We start from the raw sequence: 21,735 nt of genomic DNA, 5'->3' as shown, positions 1-21,735 counted from the left end.
CTCATTGTGCTTCGTTCCACGTATTGCTAAAAGTCATAGGCTAACTTCCTTAGTTGTATGGCTGTCAATCCAAAACCTCTTTTGTCGATCAAGGTAATATAATTTACTAGTGCCTGGCTCTGGTTTAAATTAAACGTAGTAGAATATCTCCCTCCATGCATCGGTAGTTGCAGATGTTTCATTTTTCACATACCTGCGCAGAGTCGGTTCTGGGATGTCGTATAGAGAAGCCACACCATTGCAAGATTTTCCATCTAATACTTCATGCACAGCCGCAATCATAGCATTTTCATCCCACGCACGTCTGTTTGTCTTTCTTTGGTATATTCGAGGCATCTAAAAAGAGCACAACATTTTACGAAATACTTATTTCTCCATTCGGAGCTGTAATAAATTAAATAATGGGGTAAAATGACGATCAGTAGGGTAAGATGACGAACTCGTCAACTTACCCGGGCCATCTTGCCCCTAGAGGTTATGTTTAATGTTCCATGAGAAAATATTTAATAAATAGCTTTGTTTATGCAAACTTTTTTAGCATAACATGCATATATACCTAGTTTTTATATGTAATATTTTATTTCAGTCTTACCTTAATTTGGAACACTGTAAACCTTAAAAACACTGTACGAAAATGTTTACCGACACACGTGAAATCCACAAATCAGTTCTAACAGAAAAGCACGCCGTCCAAGCCTTTCCAAACTATTTGAGTTACTTCAGGGTACACTAACGAGATGGCGCTTCCTATGCGAATGGAAATATATTACGTTATAATGATTTTATCGACATTCGTCATTTTACCCGCTTCGTCAACTTACCCCACTTTCCCCTACAATATATAAAACTAATTTTTCTACAACTGGACATGTGTAAAAATGTAAAAAATAATTTTCTTTTTTTTTTTTTTTGTAAAAGAAAATAAAAATCTGCGTTTTTAATGACGGTACATTTGAACTACTCAAAACCCCGGTTCATTTGAACTACTCAACACATTGGATGCGCCAGAACTACTATATACATTAGAACTGCTAAAAGCAACGTTCGGTACATTTGAACTACTGAGCAACTGTTTAGTAGTTTTCGAATTATGACGAAAAATGGAAATCGTCCGTTTTTTTCTCGTTATTTAAGAGTCTCATTGATTTCACCGCTACGCACACGCCTCTTACAAACAATCCCCTATTTCCTAGAGTCCCACGGGACTCCTCATCGGATGCGGCCAGCCTTTAAGTAACGACCCGGCTCGCGGTGCGGGGGCCTACTCTCCCCAGGATGCCCCCTGGGAACCCTTCGAAGCAAGCGTGGCGTCGCTAATCGCGGCACCGTATCTACTTACTCTTAGGGCTGCGCGCGTGGTAATTGAATAGATGGATGCAGAAAGAGGGGGGTCGCCCGTTGGGGAATAAGAGGTCCCGTAGTGCCGAACGGATTGAGAGATCTGATGTCTGTTTGTGTGTTTGAACGCGAAATTGGCTTATTATTGTTGTATCTGTCCGATGCGGGTGCGTTCATGTTTGTTTCGGTTAAATATAATTAACGAGGGGTGTCTCACTCGAGTAAAAAATGTACACGTACTGCCAAAATATCCTTCCACTGCTAAGCGACTGCCAGTGACTATGAAGAAGACTGCCTATGACTGCCATGTAATTATTATAGGCGACTGCCATAAGACTGCCAATGACTGCCAGCGACTGCCAAGAAAATGTACATGTAATTCCAATAGTGAGACACCCCTCGATAATTAATTTCGGCGGTTTTGGAGTGGTTTGCAGGACATACAGTATGTCCCCGGATTGTCTTTACAAGAGGACTTTTTTATTATTGACATTTTTTCAAAAAAATGCATTCTCCATAAAAATTTTTGCTTGTTGTAAAATGGTTAATCCCGTTTATACTTTTCCAAATTTCTAATACCTATAATATACTAATAATTAACGTCATATTTTTTGTTGTTTTAAAATGTTAAAGAAGCACAAAATTTATTTAGTTCAATACTACGGAACGGGTGATGATAATTATCGGAAAATCTGATATTTTAACAACAGCAAAGAATATGACTTTAATAAAAATTATTAATACCATCTATCAAAGAAACAAATGGACTGACATTACTATAGAAACGCCTTTTGGATTTATAGGACTTGCATTTCAAATATGAAAAAATTCAACAATATTTTCATATTTTCCTTGGTTTTCTCGAAAACGGTATGGAATTTTGGAAAAGTATAAACGGGATAAACAATTTTAGAACAAGCAAATTTTTTATGGAAAATGCATTTTTCTCAAAATGTCAATAATAAAAAAGTTTTTTCTGTTGTAAAGACAATCCGGGGATATACTGTAGACAAAGAATCCTACCAAAACGATTCTGCACAATATGATAAAATTGAACTATTAAAAGAAACAAATAATAGTTTAAAAATTATTATTTAATTTTTTTTAATAAAAAAGGTAAGAAGACAAACAGGAAAAGGATAGGAAAAAAAGTACAGGAAAAGAAAAATAAAAAAAAGGACAGGGAAAATGAAAGACAAGAACAGAGAAAGAGAAAAGAATAGAAAAATGCAAAGAGGAAAAAAAAGGAAAAACGGAAGAAAAAACTACAGCAACATGAAAATGCGAAAATGCACAGGAATGATAAAAGAAAAGACAACGGGAAAAGGCTAAAGGTAAAGGATAGTAAAAAGGCAATAAAAAAAGAATATGCTTTTTACTTTTTTTTCTTTCGGAAAAAAGGACAAGACAAAGGAAAAGAAGAAAGAAAGTACCGGAATAAGAAAATGAAAGGAAAAACGGAAAAGGAGGAAAGACAGAAAAAAAAGGAACTTTAATAGGAAAAAGGCAAGAAAAAGTAAAAAAGCATGGAAAAAAGGCCAGGAAAAAGGAAAGAAGAAAAACAAAAAAGGACCTGGAAATGGAAAAAAGAGCGAGACTATTTTTATATTAAAAAGGAAAATAAAAGGGATACGAAAGGAGAAAATTATAGCAAAAATAGAAGAAAAAAGATAGTAATAGAAACGGAAAAAGACAGGAAAAAGAATCGGAAAAATGAAGGGCAAAATATCAGGAAAAATAAAAATAAAACAGACAGGAAAAAGGTAATGAAAAAGAAAAAAATGGAAGGAAATCGAAAGAAAAAATAGCAGGCAAAGACGGGACCAAGGAAAGAAAAATACAGAAAAAAGGGGAGGAAAAATAGAAAAAAATATATAAATGAGGAAAGAAAAAAAAGGAAAAGGATAAGAATAAAGAAAAAAAAAGAAAAAAGAAAGAGAAAAGGCAGAAAAAATAATAAATATGAAGAAAAATAATGAAAAATAAAAAAGACGGGATAAAAATGACGGAAAATGGAAAATGATAGAAAGAATACGAAAACACGCAAAATACGTGTTTTCTTAACCGACACTCACCTGGAACTTGCCCAAATCCACCTCGGCCACCCTCCTCAACAACCGGAACGTCTCCAACGCCAAACTGACGCCCGCACCCGGCAAGGGCGGCGGCGCCAGTCCTTCCCCCCTCGCCGCCGTGGCCTCGGGCGGCAACAGCGACCCGTACAGCATCGACACGCAACCCAGGAGCTCGGTACCGTGGAGGGTGGCCACGAGGTGCGTGGGGTCACCTCCCGCGGTGCCCTCCTCCGGACAGCGGGCGGCAAGGGCGGCGGGGAACCGGAGGGCGGCCAGGAGGAAGGCGCAGGCGGGCGGCTGGTCGTGGACGGGCTGGCGGATGGAGAGGCAGCAGCGGGCCAGGTGATCGACGAGACCGGAACACACGGAGAAGCTGGAAGAGAGAGGAAAGAATTAGTGGTTACTATAAGATTTCATATTAAATACAGTATGGTCATAGTATAAGGAAACTAGTAGCTTTACTCCTTGTCAAATCTTTTGTTCTTTTTCTGCCACTTTATATGACCTTGTTCTCGCCTACCGTGACCACTGACGTAGCTGTATAGTCGTGGTCTATTAACGGCAAAGTATAGTCGTGGCACTCGCCATAGTTTCACAGATATGTATTTAGGAAAATATGAGTTCACAATAAAATAAAATAAAAAAAAAATTGATCATCGAGTAAAATCTTGCTTGAAAACAGAATATTTTCACATTTCGTGTAGGTAACAATTCTTCTGTATCTGAAAATCTTCTGATGGGAAGAAATGCAGAAAAAATATATAATGACATATTTTTATATTATTATCCATTTCAGAGATTTTCTACAACTATTTTTTTATTTAAAACAAGTTTAATTTTATTTAATTTTTTGTAGAAAAAATATACAGAATGTTGCATTTAAAAAAATTGAGATATACCATTTTAAATATTCCGATTTTGGTGACGCCATAAAAAATACCCTATATAGAATAATGTATATAGAATGATGTATAATAAAAAAATAAAACTAACTTTACCATAACTTTTTTTGTGACACCCTGTATATAACAAAATATTTTCGGATACGTTCTTTTATAAACCTTGAAACATATCAATAAAACTTTTTTCACATCTTCGACAACGACGAAGATATTGGACAAGGATATTCCTCGCACTAATGGGGCCCTGTATATATACGGTGGTTTAAAGCTAGGTGTGGGACTTTTCTTCCCTCAAATATAAACTCAATATTTTGTCTATAATATTTTGAATATTGTTATATTACGACCCCTTATAATAAAAAATAAATAAAAAACAGCAGCTCGACGGACGGAATTCAGCTGAAACGGTTTGCAATCTGCCGATATTCGACAGATTGCAAAAACTGGCAGAAAATATTTGCGAGAGTGCAACTACTCTTTTCCTTAAATATGAATAATTTGCGGAGACTTTAGAGGTACAAAATATTTACTCTAAAATTGTTTCAAAAACCAATCTATATAAATTATCTCGTAAATTATTATTGGAATGCAAATTTTATGGCAAATCCCCTGACCAAAAAATATTTTCATGTGCATATTTGAGACAACCTGTATATCTAAAAAAATATTTTTAAAATCTGCCCTCATGCTAAAAAAATAATAACCTTTAATTAATATTATAATAATTAATATCTCAGCTTCTAAAATAAACAAATATAATTAAATGTTTATTGATAATTACTCAGCTGATCAGCTTGCTGATTTACATCCGATGGAAATATAAAAAAAAATAGAACATATAGAACTCATAGAACAATTCTTTGAATTATTACTACAATTAATAGCAGCACACAGTAAGGCACTCAATCCGTCTCTGTGCTGGGACGCAACGCTCGAACCTCGCAGCTCGACGGACGGAATTCAACTGAAACGCTTTGCAATCTGCCGATATTCGACAGATTGCAAAAACTGGCAGAAAATATTTGGGAGAGTGCAACTACTCTTTTCCTTCTACTATGGTATGGTTCACGGCCATGGTACGTTAGACTTTTATGGAAAACCGGTATAAGAACCGATAGAATTTCTTTGAAAATTTGGATTTTTGCATAACGGCACTTGCTCCATCTGTCTACATTATTTTCAGTACTACAGTGTTGCCGCTACTCGTAGCGACTTTTACTAAGAGATATTTTTTACGTAAAAAGTCACGGAAATGTATATTTTTTTACTCACTACTTATATACAGGTACGACGAAAAGTTATTACTGTTTAAAACAGTTAAGAAACATGTACAAATGAGAGTCATATTGACATCAAAATCAAATTTCTCATGTCAAAAAACTCCCAGACTACAATTTTCATGCAAATATTGACGTTACTTCAGAAATTATTTAGAAAAAATCGAAATTAAAATGAAACTTCTACACCCTGTATCTTCGAAACGCCGCATTTTAGGACATACATTTATACGAACTTTTTTACCTATTTTTATATGCAGAATATGCTGCCGAAGTTTCCGGAATACAGTTCGGACCACTCTGTATAACACATTTCTTTCTAGATGTGTACAGAACTTTCATTAATTTCATTATTACTGACTAACTTTTTTATTTTTAGGGACAGATTGGAAGTTGTGATCATATCACGCTTTTAAATCACTGATATTAAGTATCAGTTTTAACAGCGTGACTTAAAATTCACGATATCGCTCATCCCTACGCAAGACACTCATCGTAGGCAGACCTAGTTTTATTTTTCTCCGTTTTTACAGAGAGAAAAAATACTAAAATTACCCCCCAAATACATCTCGCACGGAATCCCTTCCCCAACCCTCTGGAAATCTGGCAACCGCGCTAATGGACGGGCTTTATTATCGTTCCGTGAACTTCCGAGAGAGTGCCGGCACCGTAACCGCTCTCCTACGCCCTTCACAGGCTCCCTTTCATCCTCCCTTGTCCCTTTGCCAGCCCTCACTTTGGCAAACACTCACATTTTGAGACATCATGTAGTGAAATGGAACTAAGGTCGATTTTTTGTTTGATTCTGTTCGATTGATCTTAGCGAACCGCGAATTTCAAAACAGTCACTAAAACCATCTTGTCATTAAAAAATTACATCAAAATGTAATGATAATAATTGAAAGAATTGCAAATTAATCCTGATTTTGGCTCTTAAAAATTAACCAAGGCATGTAATGGCATAATTCAAAAAACAAAATGCTCAGGAGACATCGTTCTGACGGTAAAATTATATTTTAGGAAAATTTACACACGAAAATTATTGTACAGGGTGGGTCAAATTCGACACTTTTAAATGGAAACACCCTTTTCTATAGGAGATAAACGAAAACTAATATCGGTGTCTGGAGCTCAATTTTTGTCAAAAACATGATGGTGAAAACCGCATATCGATATCTGTTACCGTTTCGGAGTTACGGGGTGTTTTTCAAAAATATGCATTTTAACAAATCGTTGTAACTCTTTGCTATGGAAAATTTTGTATTTTTATGAAAACATTTCAAAGCACCTTTTACGTAGAATTTAATGGTTTAAGTATAATTTTTCTAAAATTAATATTTTAAGAATTATCAATAAAAAATTTGATTTTTATATGGGACACCCTGTATATTTTAATTTATTGAAAAGAATTTTAAAATTACCTTTCCAAAAATATAACATACTTAATATTTTGCTCGATTCCTCTTCGAGATATAGAGTATATAAAAATTCGCCCGCTTTAAATAAGTAGGCTTTGAACGGCACCGGCTGTAATGCAAAAAATTCTAGCTGTGGGCATCAATTAAAACGAAAATAATATTTCTTCTATGAGAGATGATGCAGAATTTTATAACAATTTAAAACATATTTAACCAACATCAACACATTTAAACTATATCTAATAACATTAAAAATAAATAGCAAACCAAGACATGAGATTTTGCTATAAGTGTTCAACATATCGACCGTCTTCTGTTATGGACAGACGGGGCAGTTTTTGAACATTTCTCGCGAAATTCATTAACTCAGTGGGGGTGAACGATACCCTCTCATAACTGCTAAGTATTTCTAATTCTTGTCTAGACTATACGGAAGAATAAGGAACCTTTATTCTTTCGCAAATATATCAATAGGATTAGATCCATGGGCACTAAGTCAGGCGGCCTCGACGGCCAACGGCTGGGATTTTGGTTAGCTATTCAAATATTCTTGAAATTGGCTGCAAAAATTTGCTAATAACTTCAGCGTTCAGAGCCGGTGCGTCGTCTTGCTGGAAAAATATGTTTTCGAGTTCCATTAGAGGTATATCATCAATAAGGGGTCCAAAGCCTACTAGTTAATTTAGTAAATATCAAGTGTGCTATATTTTTGGAAAGGTAATTTTAAATTCTTTTCAGCTAATTAAAAATATAGGGGGTGTCCCAAATAAAAAATCAATTTTTCTGTTGATAACCCTTAAATTATTAATTTTAAAAAAATTATACTTAAACCATTAAATTCTACGTAAAAAGGTGCTTTGGAAATGTTTTCATAGAAATACAAAATTTTCCATAGCAAAAAAGTTACAGCGATTTGTTAAAAATGCACAGTTTTGAAAAACACCCCGTAACTCCGAAACGGTAACAGATATTGATGTGCGGTTTTCACCATCATGTTTTTGATGAAAATTGAGCTCCAGACACCGATATTAGTTTTCGTCTATCTCCTAGAGAAAAGGGTGTTTCCATTTAAAAGCGTCGAATTTGACCCACCCTGTACAGGGTGTTTTAAAGTTAGGGTAAAAAAACAACCCCTCGATTAACCCTGTATAATATGCCAAATACTATAGTTTATAAAAACTGAGTTTACGAATTAAAGTTCATATAATTATTAGGGTGTGTTAAATTTTTCAAAAATAATCGTAATTTTTTCAAAAAAGCTGAAAAATTTAGGAATTTACCGAGTGGTTAATTTAGCCGTGAATAACTTCTGAAGGAGTAGGTTTATCGAAAAATTGTAAGAGACCTTTTTTGTAGAGCGTTCAATTCTGTACAAGAATATGTAATTGTCATGGCTGCAAGAGAACAAGATCGAGAGAAAAAAAAATATTTGCAAAAAGTGGCAAATTCCCATGTAATTTAAATGGAAAATGAATCGTTTTTGGGGCAAGGTTTGATGTGAATATTAAGGGTTTACAATGGTCTGTTATTTTTTTTAGGCAATAAACTAAAAATTTAGAGGGCGTCGTGAGAAAAATAATCAACTTGGTAAATAACGGACAGCCTAATAATTATATACAGTTTGCTAAAAAATTCATGAAAATAGGGCTAAAAATAACAGAGATATAACCATTGCCTGGAAACTTGGTAAAAACCTGGAAAATATGGTGACATTTTGATAAAATAATTTAGTGCACACTAAAAACACGGTATGTCGCTAGTGGTAGGAAAAATAATTTTTAGAGGTTACTAGTTTATTTAGTTGCCTGTGATATGCATATACAGGGTGTTTCCTAATTAATCTAAAAAATAAAAAATCGTTAGAAAACGAATTAAGGCGGAATAAGGCTCTTAATAAGTATATTTATTTTTTTCTCGACAACCGTTTGATGAACAAGAAAAACTCAAAAGATCAATTTTGTTGAAAAAGGATGGCCAGTCAAGGAAAAAATATATTTTTTTTAAAAAAGCAGTGGTGTACCACTTATGTTAAGCAAATTTTTTTTAAAATTTTTAACACCCTGTAGATCAGAAAGGAAGTACTTTAGACCTAATGGTTATATAAAAATTGTTTTAAGAACACATGAGAAATCACACCATATTTTTTTAGACTAATTCGAAAACACCCTGTATATTGTCAACTTGACAATGACTGCTGATAAATCAAAAAATACCTTTTTAGTGAAAAAAGCCTGATTTTCGCAGGAAAAATTTTGATTCTTATTGAATTTGGGCCTGCGTTTGCAAATACTCGTTTGTTTTTTAATTTTCTATCTATCTAAATTTTAAATATCATAGTCAGAAATAGTTTTATTATTTATTAACTGTAAAAATGGTGTTTTCTTGTTGCGTTGCATCTTGCAAAGAAACTAACAAAACTGCAAAAATGTACGTGTTTCCAAAAGACGATAAGGTATGTATCTTAGATAAAAGACAAATATGTATATGTTATGTATTCGTTGTTTGATTTTTTTTCGTTCGCTTTAAAATCTATAAATCTCGGTCTATTCAATAGACAGCCAGTCGACTTACGATCATTTACATGAAACTCTGTAAAATAAATAAAAAAATAAATTGTAAAATATATATATATTCTTATGTTTTATTAAAGTTACTCTTATATACTAATATATCAGTGTAACTTTAAAAATAAATCCTTTGGATTCAAATATAAACATAAAAAACATTTACAGCAGAAAAGGCGAAGGCGCTGGGTTAAACGTAGTCTGCACTAAAAACACGGAGGGGCGCTTTGACCCAAAATTTTACTATTAAGTTTCATATCTATCTTAATAGTAGATTATTTTCTTTTATCTATGAATATAACACTTTAAATTTGACAAAACTTTTTTTTGCATCTGAGTGTACTTTCTACATTCTAAAATTCACGCAAAAAATATACAAAAAATCAATTTTTAAATCGTTCGCTAGTTTGAAGATTTATCGCAATTATACCGTGTGCCCAAAATATTAAGAAAACAAAAAGTAGGGGAAGCCTTCGCTAAATCGGGCAGGCCAAGTAAATCTCTCGTTAATTGAACTCGGGCGTGCGTGTCTACCGCTCACGATCTTATTACCAGTACTTTGACAAACTTAAACTCTCGCCGGAAAACTTTTAATTGGTTTTCCACGGCGGAAAACCGCGTGGAAATCGCCGGGAAATACCGGGGATCTCCGTTCTCGATTCTTGTTTGGGTAGTCAGTCTATATCAAGAAGAGGACGTAACAGATTTTCTTACAATAAATGATATACCTACCTACTAAAAAGTGTAGTCATAGTAAAAGGAAAAGAGTAGTTGCACTCTCCCAAATATTTTCTGCCAGTTTTTACAATCTGTCGAATATCGGCAGATTGCAGAGCGTTTCAGTTGAGCTCCGTCCGTCGACCTGCGAGGTTCGAGCGTTGCGTCCCAGCACAAAGACGGATTGACAAAAAATGAGTGCCTTACTGTGTGCTGCTATTGGTTGTAGAAATAATTCAAAAAATTGTACTTTGAGTTTTTTGGAGCGTCATTTGTGACTATGTTTGTGTTCAGGTTAATTTTCTCCTGACTGATTACTACTTAATAAATAATTTGATATTATTTTCATTTAAACCTCAATTTTTTATCGATTTTACTTTTGACAACCATCCCTCCCTTGCTTGCTGTTTAACGAACTACACCATTATTGAACAAAAATTTGCTAGTACCGAAAGTATCGAAAAAAAAACTGGAACTCCCGGTTCCTTAGAGGCATGGTACCGAAATTACCGGTTCCGAAAAACAGCTCCGGTTCCGGAATCGCTATAATGTACCATAACCGTGAATCGCCCTATACAGGGTGAGTCTTAAATAAGTGCAAATGTTTTTGGGGGTAGTATATTTTGACCCCAGAAACATGAGGATTTTTCTGCGCAATTTTTTTTTTGAAAAAAATCTGGAAATTTTAGTTTTTAGTGAAAAAACATAATTTCTTGATAATATGGTAACTAGGGTTCAGAACCGGAAATTCCCGGTTCTTTTGAGATATCAAAGAACCGGAACTCGAAATTATTAATTCCCGGTTCTTTCGGTACCCTCGGGACTCGGTAACAATAACTAAAAAAATATTCTTTTATTACGTGATGATGCTATTTCTCATTGTTCTTGCTTCTTTTCTATTTTGAAATTTCTGTAATGTTTATTAGCAATTATTGATGTTTAAATATGTTATTTTATTATTTAGTAAAGTGTGTTGTTAAGTGTATTAGTTATCCAATGAAAATCACCTGACCAATTTACTACAAAACAAACACATTAATGTTAAAATTAAACTTGTTTTAAATTAAAAAAAAATTGTACAAAATTTTTGAAATAAATAATAATTACAGTTGAGGGTTGGAACCTTTGGTGTTACACAGCAAAATAAAAACACTAAATCACCACAATACACCAAAACACTTTTACTTTTACACTGGACGCGCGTTTCGCTAACCATGTTAGCATCATCAGCAGATGATTATAAACTACATAACAGTTTATAATCATCTGCTGATGATGCTAACATGGTTAGCGAAACGCGCGTCCAGTGTAAAAGTAAAAGTGTTTTGGTGTATTGTGGTGATTTAGTGTTTTTATTTTGCTGTGTAACACCAAAGGTTCCAACCCTCAACTGTAATTATTATTTATTTCAAAAATTTTGTACAATTTTTTTTTAATTTAAAACAAGTTTAATTTTATAATCATCTGCTGATGATGCTAACATGGTTAGCGAAACGCGCGTCCAGTGTAAAAGTAAAAGTGTTTTGGTGTATTGTGGTGATTTAGTGTTTTTATTTTGCTAAATAATAATATAAAAATATGTCATTATATATTTTTTCCGCATTTCTTCCCATCAGAAGATTTTCAGATAGAGAAGAATTGTTACTTACACGATATGTGAAAATATTCTGTTTTCAAGCAAATTTTTACTCGATGATCAATCTTTTTTATTTTATTTTATTGTGAACTCATGTGGAACTATGGCGAGTGCCACGACTATGCTTGGCCTAGTTATAGACCACGACTATACAGCTACGTCAGTGGTCACGGGACGCGAGAACAAGGTCATATAAAGTGGCAGAAAAAGAACAAAGGATTTGACAAGGAGTAAAGCTACTAGTTTCCTTATACTATGGTTCTGGACAGAACTATACTAGTGGAATTATTGGCTCGTGGTGTTGCCACATCTTTTCTTTTCACCCCAGACCTACCGAATTCGAATTAAAAACATAAATAAGCCCTCCAAACTCGATAATACAAACGAGGGAACCTTTAAATAAATCTATCGGCGTTATTTGGGACCAGCTGTCCGGCCAATCGACTAAATGGACTGGCGCATAGCCGTGTATATAGATTCGGTCTGGGGCCCCGCAAACACTAACACATACGCGTAATGATTACAGTCTCTAACGCGATTAAAAGACGATTTATGGGGCGACGCCGGGACTGAGATGGCCGTCGTGGGGCCCTGTTGGCGCCCCAATTATGGAATTAACACTGCGGTGGTGCAGGAGTCTCGAAGATGCGTAGGGCAAAGGGATATGGAGTGTGTTTTTGATGTGTCTACATTACAAAAACTGAAAAAACAGAATCACATCTCTACAGGTGGTGTGGTTATGCCAATTATTTAAAGAAAAACGTAATACTATGCCAAATATGTAGCACGTATCATACTCGTAGTACCGTATGATTAGTGATTTAGATTACAAAATTTTTGTATTTAGCAAAAAAACTAGATTTAAATAAAATAGATTAATATTGTTAAAAAGTATTGCTTATAATGTAGATTTGTCAAAAAAACATGGATTTTATTCTTTATTTTTCACTTTTCAAAGCTTTCAAATATACGAATTATTAAATTGAAAAAAATTACTCTCAGATTTTTTAAACCGTTTCAAAGTTATGGTACTTTTAATGGAAAAAGGTTTTTTTTCCTGTTATTTATATGGAAAACTTTGAATGACACCTTTTAAAATTGCGCTTCCGGAAATATTTCTTTCTCGGTTATTAGGTTCATTTTAACCTATAAATTCCATAAGTTACTTTTTTTGGCTCACCCTAATGTACAGTATGACCACGGATTGTCTTTAGCAGAGGAAACACTTTTTGATTATTGACATTTTGAGAAAAATGCATCTTTCAATTAAGTTTGGTTGTTCTAAAATGGTTAATCCCCTTTATACTATTCCAAATTTCCATACTGTTTTGGGGAAATTAAGAGAAGCGTTGAAAATATGGTTGAATTTTTTCAAAGATCTAAAAATCCAAACGCGTTTCTATGGTAATATATCTTAGTTTTCATTCTTTGATGGATCGTTATTCATCAAATTTTAATTAACTTAATATTTTTTGTAGCTTTGAAATACTAAAGAAGCACAAAATTTGTTTAGTTCAATGCTACGGAAAAGGTAATGATAGTTATCGGAAAATAAGATACTTAACAACAGCAAATATATAAAAAATCCATCTATTGAATTGATATTACCTTTGTATATAAAATATATTACCATAGAAACGCCTTTTGATTTTTAGGACTTTCAACCATAGAGATAGACAACATTAGAATCATAGATAAAAGAAAATAATCTTCTATTAAGATAGATATGAAACTTAATAGTAAAATTTTGGGTCAAAGCGCCTCTCCGTGTTCTTAGTAGAGACTACGTTTAACCCAGCGCCTTCGCCTTTTCTGCTGTAAATATTTTTTATGTTTATATTTGATTTCAAAGGATTTAGTTTTAAAGTTACACTGATATATTAGTATATCAGAGTAACTTTAATAAAACATAAGAATATACATATTTTACAGTTTATTAAATATAAATTTTGACTACAAGGTAGAAAGTAAATCACAATATTTGACAAAACTTATAAGTATACCATTTTTACAGTTAATAAATAATAAAACTATTTCTGACTATGATATTTAAAATTTAGATAGATAGAATATTAAAAAACATACCGGTATTTGCAGACGCAGGCCCAAATTCAATAAAAACCAAAATTTTTCCTGCGAAAATCGGGCTTTTTTCACAGAAAAGGTATTTTTTGATTTATCAACAATCATTGTCAAGTTGACAATATACAGGGTTTTTTCTAATTAGTCTACAAAATTGTGGTGTGATTCCTCATGTATTCTTAAAACAATTTTTATATAACCATTAGGTTTAAAGTACTTCCTTTCTGATCTACAGGGTGTTAAAAATTAAAAAAAAATCGATATTTTGCTTAATATAAATGGTACGATCTACAGGGTGTTAAAAATTAAAAAAAAAATCGATATTTTGCTTAACATAAATGGTACACTACAGCTTTTTTAAAGAAAATATATTTTTTTCTTGACTGGCCATCCTTTTTCAACAAAATTGACCTTTTGAGTTTTTCTTGTTCATCAAACGGTTGCCGAGAAAAAAATAAATATACTTATGAAGAGCCCGTTTTAAGCCGTTTTCTAACGATTTTTTATTTTTTAGATTAATTAGGAAACACCCTGTATATGCATATCACAGGCAACCAAATAAACCTTTGAATAAGAAGACTAAGGAAGGAGCATAATGCTATCCATGTATTCATGCATGGTGGGCGGAAAAAGCGCCATAAAAGCACTCTAGGGTGGGGATCCTTGACAGTTCTGTTTGACGATTCATTTGACACATTTGTATTTGATTTGAAATTTTGTGGATTTGTCAGTCTTTACGGAGCTTATTTTATGTTATTTATTATTTATTCTACTACTGATAGTTGTATAAAGGTAGTAATTCTAGATGGAAATTGTGGCAGCACTTAAATTAACAGTGACACTATCGCGATTTATCGAAAAAGACTCTAAAACAGTTGGTTGTGTAGCGTGCGGTAGATCTCGGCAAAAATTGAGTGAAATAATGGAACAACTTTTCGCTAGTAAGTGACTATATAATATACATACGTGTAGTAAACCGATCATTTATGAAATTCACTTAAATTAACTAAATTATATATTTTTCTTGCATTTTAGCTTTTATTTATTACTTGTCAAAGATTAGATGTCAAAGAATTTAGATACGTTAATTTGACTTACCTGCTTCAGTAGCGTATCGGATGTTTGTGGTAATAAATACTTATTATAACTTATCTATTTTTAGTAGAATTATATATTTTTATAACAATTTTAATAACTACCAACATTTATTCACAACGTAAAATAAAACAACAAATTATTGAGTCTACCCCACGTCTACCCTACATCATAGTTTTACATTTTTTAAATAAAATTAGAATGACACTGATAAACCGGAATTTAAGTCGGCCATATTTGAGGCCCATCGCGGTGTACCTAAGATTTTTGATATGCTCCTTCCTTAGTTTTCTTATTCAAAGAAATAAACTAGTAACCTCTAAAAATTATTTTTCCTACCACTAGCGACATACCATGTTTTTAGTGAGTACTAAATTATTTTATCAAAATTTCACCATATAAGTTTCCAGGCAATGATTAGAATTCAACCATATTTTCATGTTTTTCTTAATTTTCTCTAAAACAGTATGGAAATTTGGAAAAGTATAAAGGAGATTAACCATTTTAGAACAAGCAAAACATTTTATGAAAAATGCATTTTTCCTAAAATGTCAATAATAACAACGTTTTTTTTTCTTGTAAAGACAGTCCGGAGACATACTGTATAAAAAGAAGGCATGCTATATTAAAAAGACTAATGACAGGGCAGGACCTGTCCCCAAACTCTAAAAGCCCTGCTACCAAGTCCATTATTAGTATTATCGATGGGCGTGTGATTTAAATACAGGGTTTCGCCGAATTTAGCCAGATGGCATGAGATTTCGCTAGCCGAGGAGCTTTTTCAAATCCATATTAATCCTGTATAATAAGACTGGTAAAAGATGAGCTTAGTATAGATCCAGAAATTTAGAAGACGCGAAAACTTGTTTTGAGCCCAATTTTTTGCTCAACGCTTTTGCATGACAAGTTATATTGATGTCTCTATATTATGTCTGGCACTGTAAAATACAAAGAGGGGTCCTTTTAAAAATAGGGGGCGTTATATTCTTATTCGAGCCCCGCATTAAGTTGTTACTGAAGCCCTGGTCTCGGGACATATGGCCCGATTTTGCATACATTTGCGTTGGATGGTCTTTTCTGGCATGGACTGTTTAATTTTTTAAAGCCACCCAGAAAAAGGGTGCGCCACATGTCTATAAATTTCGCCCTCGATAGAACTATATCGATACACTTTTCGTCGGTTTTTTTTTATTCAAAAGAATCTATGTCGATGGATTTCGATTGAATCGTACGGTATATTATATGCAGATTTTATTATGGGTATATGCAGGGGTTAAATCTTTTTATTAGTAGTAATGGGGTGGCAGAGAATGGTAGATTAGGGTTAATAAGGGTTATTAATATTCGAATAAAAGGTATTTTTGATTTATGTTACTATGAATTTTTATTGTGTAGTTTAAGCAATTACAATCTGGCATGTTTTTGGCTCTCTTGGTTTCTCGTTTATGAGTATAGAGATACAAAGAGGAAGTTTTGACATCACTATGTTACTTTTTTATGAAAATAAAGATTTATTCTGGCCCTTTTAGTTACTGAAATACATGGCGAATTTTAAAATTTTGCTTTTCGACACTCTTCGTATCTTACATAAACAGGGTGGTCCGAACTGTATTCATTATAACAGATAAAAATAAGTAAAAAAGTTCGTATAAATGTATGTCCTAAAATGTTTAGTTTCGGAGATACAGGGTGTAAAAGTTTCGTTTTGATTTCGATTTTTTCCAAATAATTTCTGAAGTAGCGTCAATATTTGGATGAAAATTGGTGTCTGGCAGTTTTTTGACATGATAAATTTGATTTTGATGTCAATATGACGCCTACTTGTAGAAAACTCCACCTACATATTTTTTAACTGGTTTGAAGAATAATAACTTTTCTTCGGTACCTGTAGATATAAAACTACTGAGTAAGAAAAATATAAATTTACGACGTTTTTTACCTAAAAAAGTTCTCTTGGTAAAAATCGCTACGAGTAATGGTTCTCGAGATATTTGAAATCGAAATTATCAATACCTGTCATCATTGACATAAATTACTTGTTGACTAAATAGTTATTAGACTGAAATCATATATTTGAAATGTTTTTTTTTGGCAAAAGTTCAACAGAAACTGTTTTATCGTAATTAATTTAAAAAAATAAAATTTCCCAAATTTATTATTTCAGTCAAATAACAATCAACTACTCCAACGTACACAACCAACATACTCTACGTGTTTATTTTTTGTCAATAATGGTATGTATTGGCTATTTCCATTCAAAATATCTTGAGAACGGTTGACCGTAGCGATTTTTACCAAGAGACATTTTTTACGTAAAAAGTCACGTAAATGTATATTTTTTCACTCAGTAGTTTTATACAGGTACAGATGAAAAGTTATTACTCTTCAAAAAAGTTAAAACACATCATGTAGGTGGCGGAAAAAAAAATCGAAATAAAAATTAAACTTCTACACTAGAGGTGGGAACTCTAGTTCCTTAGGAGGAACTAGTTCCTTAGTTCTAGTTCCTCCAGAGGAATAGTTCCTTGAACTAGGTCTTTAGTTCACAATTGTTCCCGCCTAACATTGACATCCCCCTTGCTTGCTAATGCGTTTCGTTGTCAGTCAGAACTATTCACAGTATGATCTGTATAATTTTTATAATGTACGTAGATATAACGAGACGTGTAATTGTTTATGTTAAAAACATATAGGTAAGTTTTATTGCAGATAAAAATAATAAAAAAAGTCAAATCAAAATTTAAAAAACTATATCACAAATCAATTAGAGCAAAAAATTTTACGAAAAATTGCGTTTTTCCTCAATTCAAGCTTTTTGTTTTTGTCTAAAAATTCAGAATATTTCTTAATTTTAGGGACCTAAAGTGAAACATTCGCCGGCTGTGGCAATAGACAAGGCCGAATCCATCGTCGTCGCCTTGTATTATATCTCGGATCTGCCGACTGAATAGATTCCCGTGAACTAGTCTTTTAATAGTTCCTCTATGTCCGGATCCGATAACATACGGCTGGCAATCCCCACGCCTGCCTAGCATCAATCGCGCTGGCTGAACCATACGTAAACTAGTCTTTTATTTAGTTCCTCTAGTTCCTTTAGGTCCGGATCCGATAACATACGGCTGGCACTCCCCACTCCTGCCTAGCAACGATCGCGCTGGCCCGATCCGTTCGTACGTAGACTAGTCTTTTATTTAGTTTAGTTCCTCTAGGTCCGGATCCGATAACATACGGCTGGCACTCCCCACTCCTGCCTACCATCGGGCTACGCGCGCTAGCCGATCCGTCGCCGTCGCATATTATTCTATATCGGTCACAGTCTCGATCCCGGAACAGGTCCTGAGGAACTAGTTCCTTTCATTCCGGGGTCGGAATAGTTCATTGGAACTAGTTCGTTCACGAACTACACACCTCTATTCTACACCCTGTATCTCCGAAACTAAGCATTTTAGGATATACATTTTTAGGAACTTTTTTACTTATTTTCACCAGCAGAATATGCCGCCGAAGTTTCCGGAATATAGTTCGCACCACCCTATATAACTTGTCGAAAAGGCGAAAGTTGAGTCCGATAGAGTTTTTTTTAATAAAAATATTTGAGATACTAAAAAAAATGTTTTTCTTCTTTTTTTGTTATTTTCTTTTTCTTTTGGCCATTAATTCTAGCTAGTCGACGTTTCGGTTCAAAAATTAATTAAACGGTCGCCATCACGAGGCACAAAATCGTTCTGTCACGTCTTTTGGCGTGTTTAATAAGAGACTTGTCCTGGTTTTGTTTATTTTTAATTTACAGAGGACTAATTTTTGTTTAAAAAATCACTTTCATTTAAACCCAAAAGCCGTAAAAAAGTATTTAGTAATTTTTTTTCATTTAGTATGTATATACAGGGTGTGCCATTTTTCGTGGGGAGATTCCTCATGTAAAAATAAGATTTATTTGTCATATCAACATAGCTCCGATTCTGCTTCATTTTATAGCTACAGGGTGTTAGAGTCTGAATTTTTTTTCGATATATTATAATTTTCTTCCAAATGCTTTTAGCCTTTCGAATTGAATTTTTAGGGTACAAGTTACTATAAGTGCGACATATTTTAATGCTAAAAAAGTGTCGACATATTCACCAGGGACGTGCATGTAAGTTATCACTGGAATATTTTTCTAAAAAAAAACATGTGCGCCACTGACTTTCTTTTCTCTTGTTAGTAGAACTGTGTAGGCCGTTTAATGCCGATTAAAAGTTGTATCTTGATATTTTTATCGACTTCGATGTCCTTGATGAGATAAACGCAATTTTGTTAATCACAATTAATAAAATTAAAATAAAACTAATAATTCCTTTATTATTTATACTAATTTATTATTAGATTTTATTAAAATTTATAATACGGATATTCAGTGAATTACACAAAAAAAATAATTGTATTTAAGATAATTACAAAAGACCTATTTTTTAAAAGTTTTAATATCCTGTAACTTTAAAACGCATGCATTCCGCACCCATGTTTATAGGAACTTTTTTTCATATTTTTTGATGAGGAATCACTTAGTACTTATACTTAACACTTTGATTGGTTAACGACATTAAAAAAATTAAAGGTTGGTATTAGACTTGGATTAAAGCAAAATAATAAAATTAAAATTATTTAATATTTGGCCTGTTTTGACTAGTAGTGGGAACTATCGAATGAATACTATCGAAACATTCGATAGTTGCAATTCATTCGAATAATTCGATAGTTAGTAAGAAAACATTCGTTGAAAACTATTCGAATAAAAATCATCGAATAGATCCGTCATCTGCCTTGAAATATTGTATTCTAGTAATTCGGCAGCAAAAACCATTCATTTATAAAATTCATTCATTTATGAAATTCATTTATTCGTCAGGATCGATTATAATAAAATATTAACTGAATTTTAGTTGTCGCCCGGCGATGTAGGTTTCTTTCCGAGAAACCCGACAGCGGTCGGTGGCAATGCTATGAAAGAAGCCGGCTTTTTTTAATTTTTCCGGAGTCAGACATAGATAAGGACACATTATTTTTTTTATTGAGGTGCTAGTATTTACACAAAAAATACATTATGAGGGGCGCTGTTGCCATATTTTGGTATTAGTTGATATTAGCAAAGAATATTATTGTTTGGCTTTAGTTAGTTAGGGATAGTATGTCTATACATATATTCTGCATTTTTTTATTAATATTCTGTTGTTACACTGCAATAATACTTGTTATTTTGGATGTAAGAAAATAATTTTTAATGTTTTTAAGCATAGACTGGTTTAATAAATAATAATAACAGTAATAATTTGTTATACCTATTAACAACAAAATTTAAAATGATTTAATATAAATATTTTTTTAAGTAGTAGCAAAATATAAACAACAATTAGATCCGAGATATTAGATCCTATTTAAAAATAATATAGTCTCTAAATTTTTTCGCAACGTTGGTTTATTAAATAATAATAATTACAGAACTAATTTGTTATATTAACAACAAATTTTAAAATCATGAAATATAAACATTTATTAATTTTCTAAGCATGCAGTGTAATGGAATGAAAATATAAATAAAAAATTAGAAATCACAATTATTTATATTAGGTGCTTTACATTACTATTTAAAAATTATATTTACTTTTACTGGCATTTACTTTAAAAAATAAATTAAATATTTCTTCGAAAAATACTACATGTAAGAGAATTAGCATAAACAAAATACAAACATCGTTAACTTTTTTTTTTTAAATTGGCACGTGTAAAACTTTCATTTTAATTTTCTCACCCCATAGTTTGAGTTCGATAACCATTTACTTAACCACATTACTTAAATATGATTACAGTTCAACTAATTCATATTATTAAAACATCTAAAATACAAATATGTATTTTTAAAATTAATTGTAAGTTCATCTCATCTCTCTTAAAAATTGCTACTTCTCAAAATTTCCCATTAAAAAATAGACCATATACCATATAAAATTAAATAATTGAAAGATCGGACTACGGAAAACCACACAAATTTTCGGAAAAATTTTGACCACCTGCACATGCACACAATCATCAATAAATAAAATTAAAAAATAACTATTTTAGTATTTTAACTATTTTAATAAACGCAAAAATAGCACAGTATTTATACGGCGAAGTTATAAAAAATTGGAAGAACTAATAATGCACTGACGCATACAAAAATCAAACGAATACTAAATTTCATTTATCAAAAGCATTCGATAGTCGTGGCGCAACGATAACCATTTGGTCGCACGGCGAGGTTGTCACATATGCTTTAGTATACAAATGAATGAATGATTTTATTCGAATAAAACCATTCGATAGTTGAAATCATTCATTCATTAACCATTCGATAGTCTAATCATTCGATAGTTCCCATCGCTAGTTTTGACACTAGTGACTAGTGATGACGGCCAGTAAATATCCGAATTTCTTAAAATTATTGGCAACCCAATAAGCCAAAGCAGAATAGCCAACTATTTGTTGACTATATGTTGGTGCAGATCGCCTGCTCCGAAAAACACTCGCCTCCCTTTTTTTATTATTTTTTAATCAACGCAGGCCGCCATTCCGCCCGATCCGACTGTTTATTTTGGCTTCGTACAGTTTTGAGCGA

General features: G+C 32.9%; 1 protein-coding gene and 1 long non-coding RNA gene across 3 annotated transcripts in view; both read right to left on the bottom strand.

Annotated features, from left to right (window-relative positions):
* Nucleotides 1–21,735, bottom strand: part of LOC115884872 (S phase cyclin A-associated protein in the endoplasmic reticulum) — a 67,840-nt gene that overhangs the window by 13,287 nt on the left and 32,818 nt on the right. The gene's annotated exons all lie outside the window — the stretch shown is intronic.
* LOC115884874 lies at nt 182–829 on the bottom strand. The gene is made up of 2 exons (XR_004050626.1): nt 593–829; nt 182–336 (listed from the first exon to the last, which is right to left on the bottom strand). It is a non-coding gene; the product is annotated as an uncharacterized LOC115884874 (long non-coding RNA).

Source organism: Sitophilus oryzae, unplaced genomic scaffold (genome assembly GCF_002938485.1).
Source record: "Sitophilus oryzae breed Bouriz unplaced genomic scaffold, Soryzae_2.0 scaffold_358_pilon_pilon, whole genome shotgun sequence".
Lineage (NCBI taxonomy): Eukaryota > Metazoa > Arthropoda > Insecta > Coleoptera > Curculionidae > Sitophilus > Sitophilus oryzae.
Note: the sequence above shows the minus strand (reverse complement) of the source record. Positions and strands in the feature narration are given on the sequence as shown.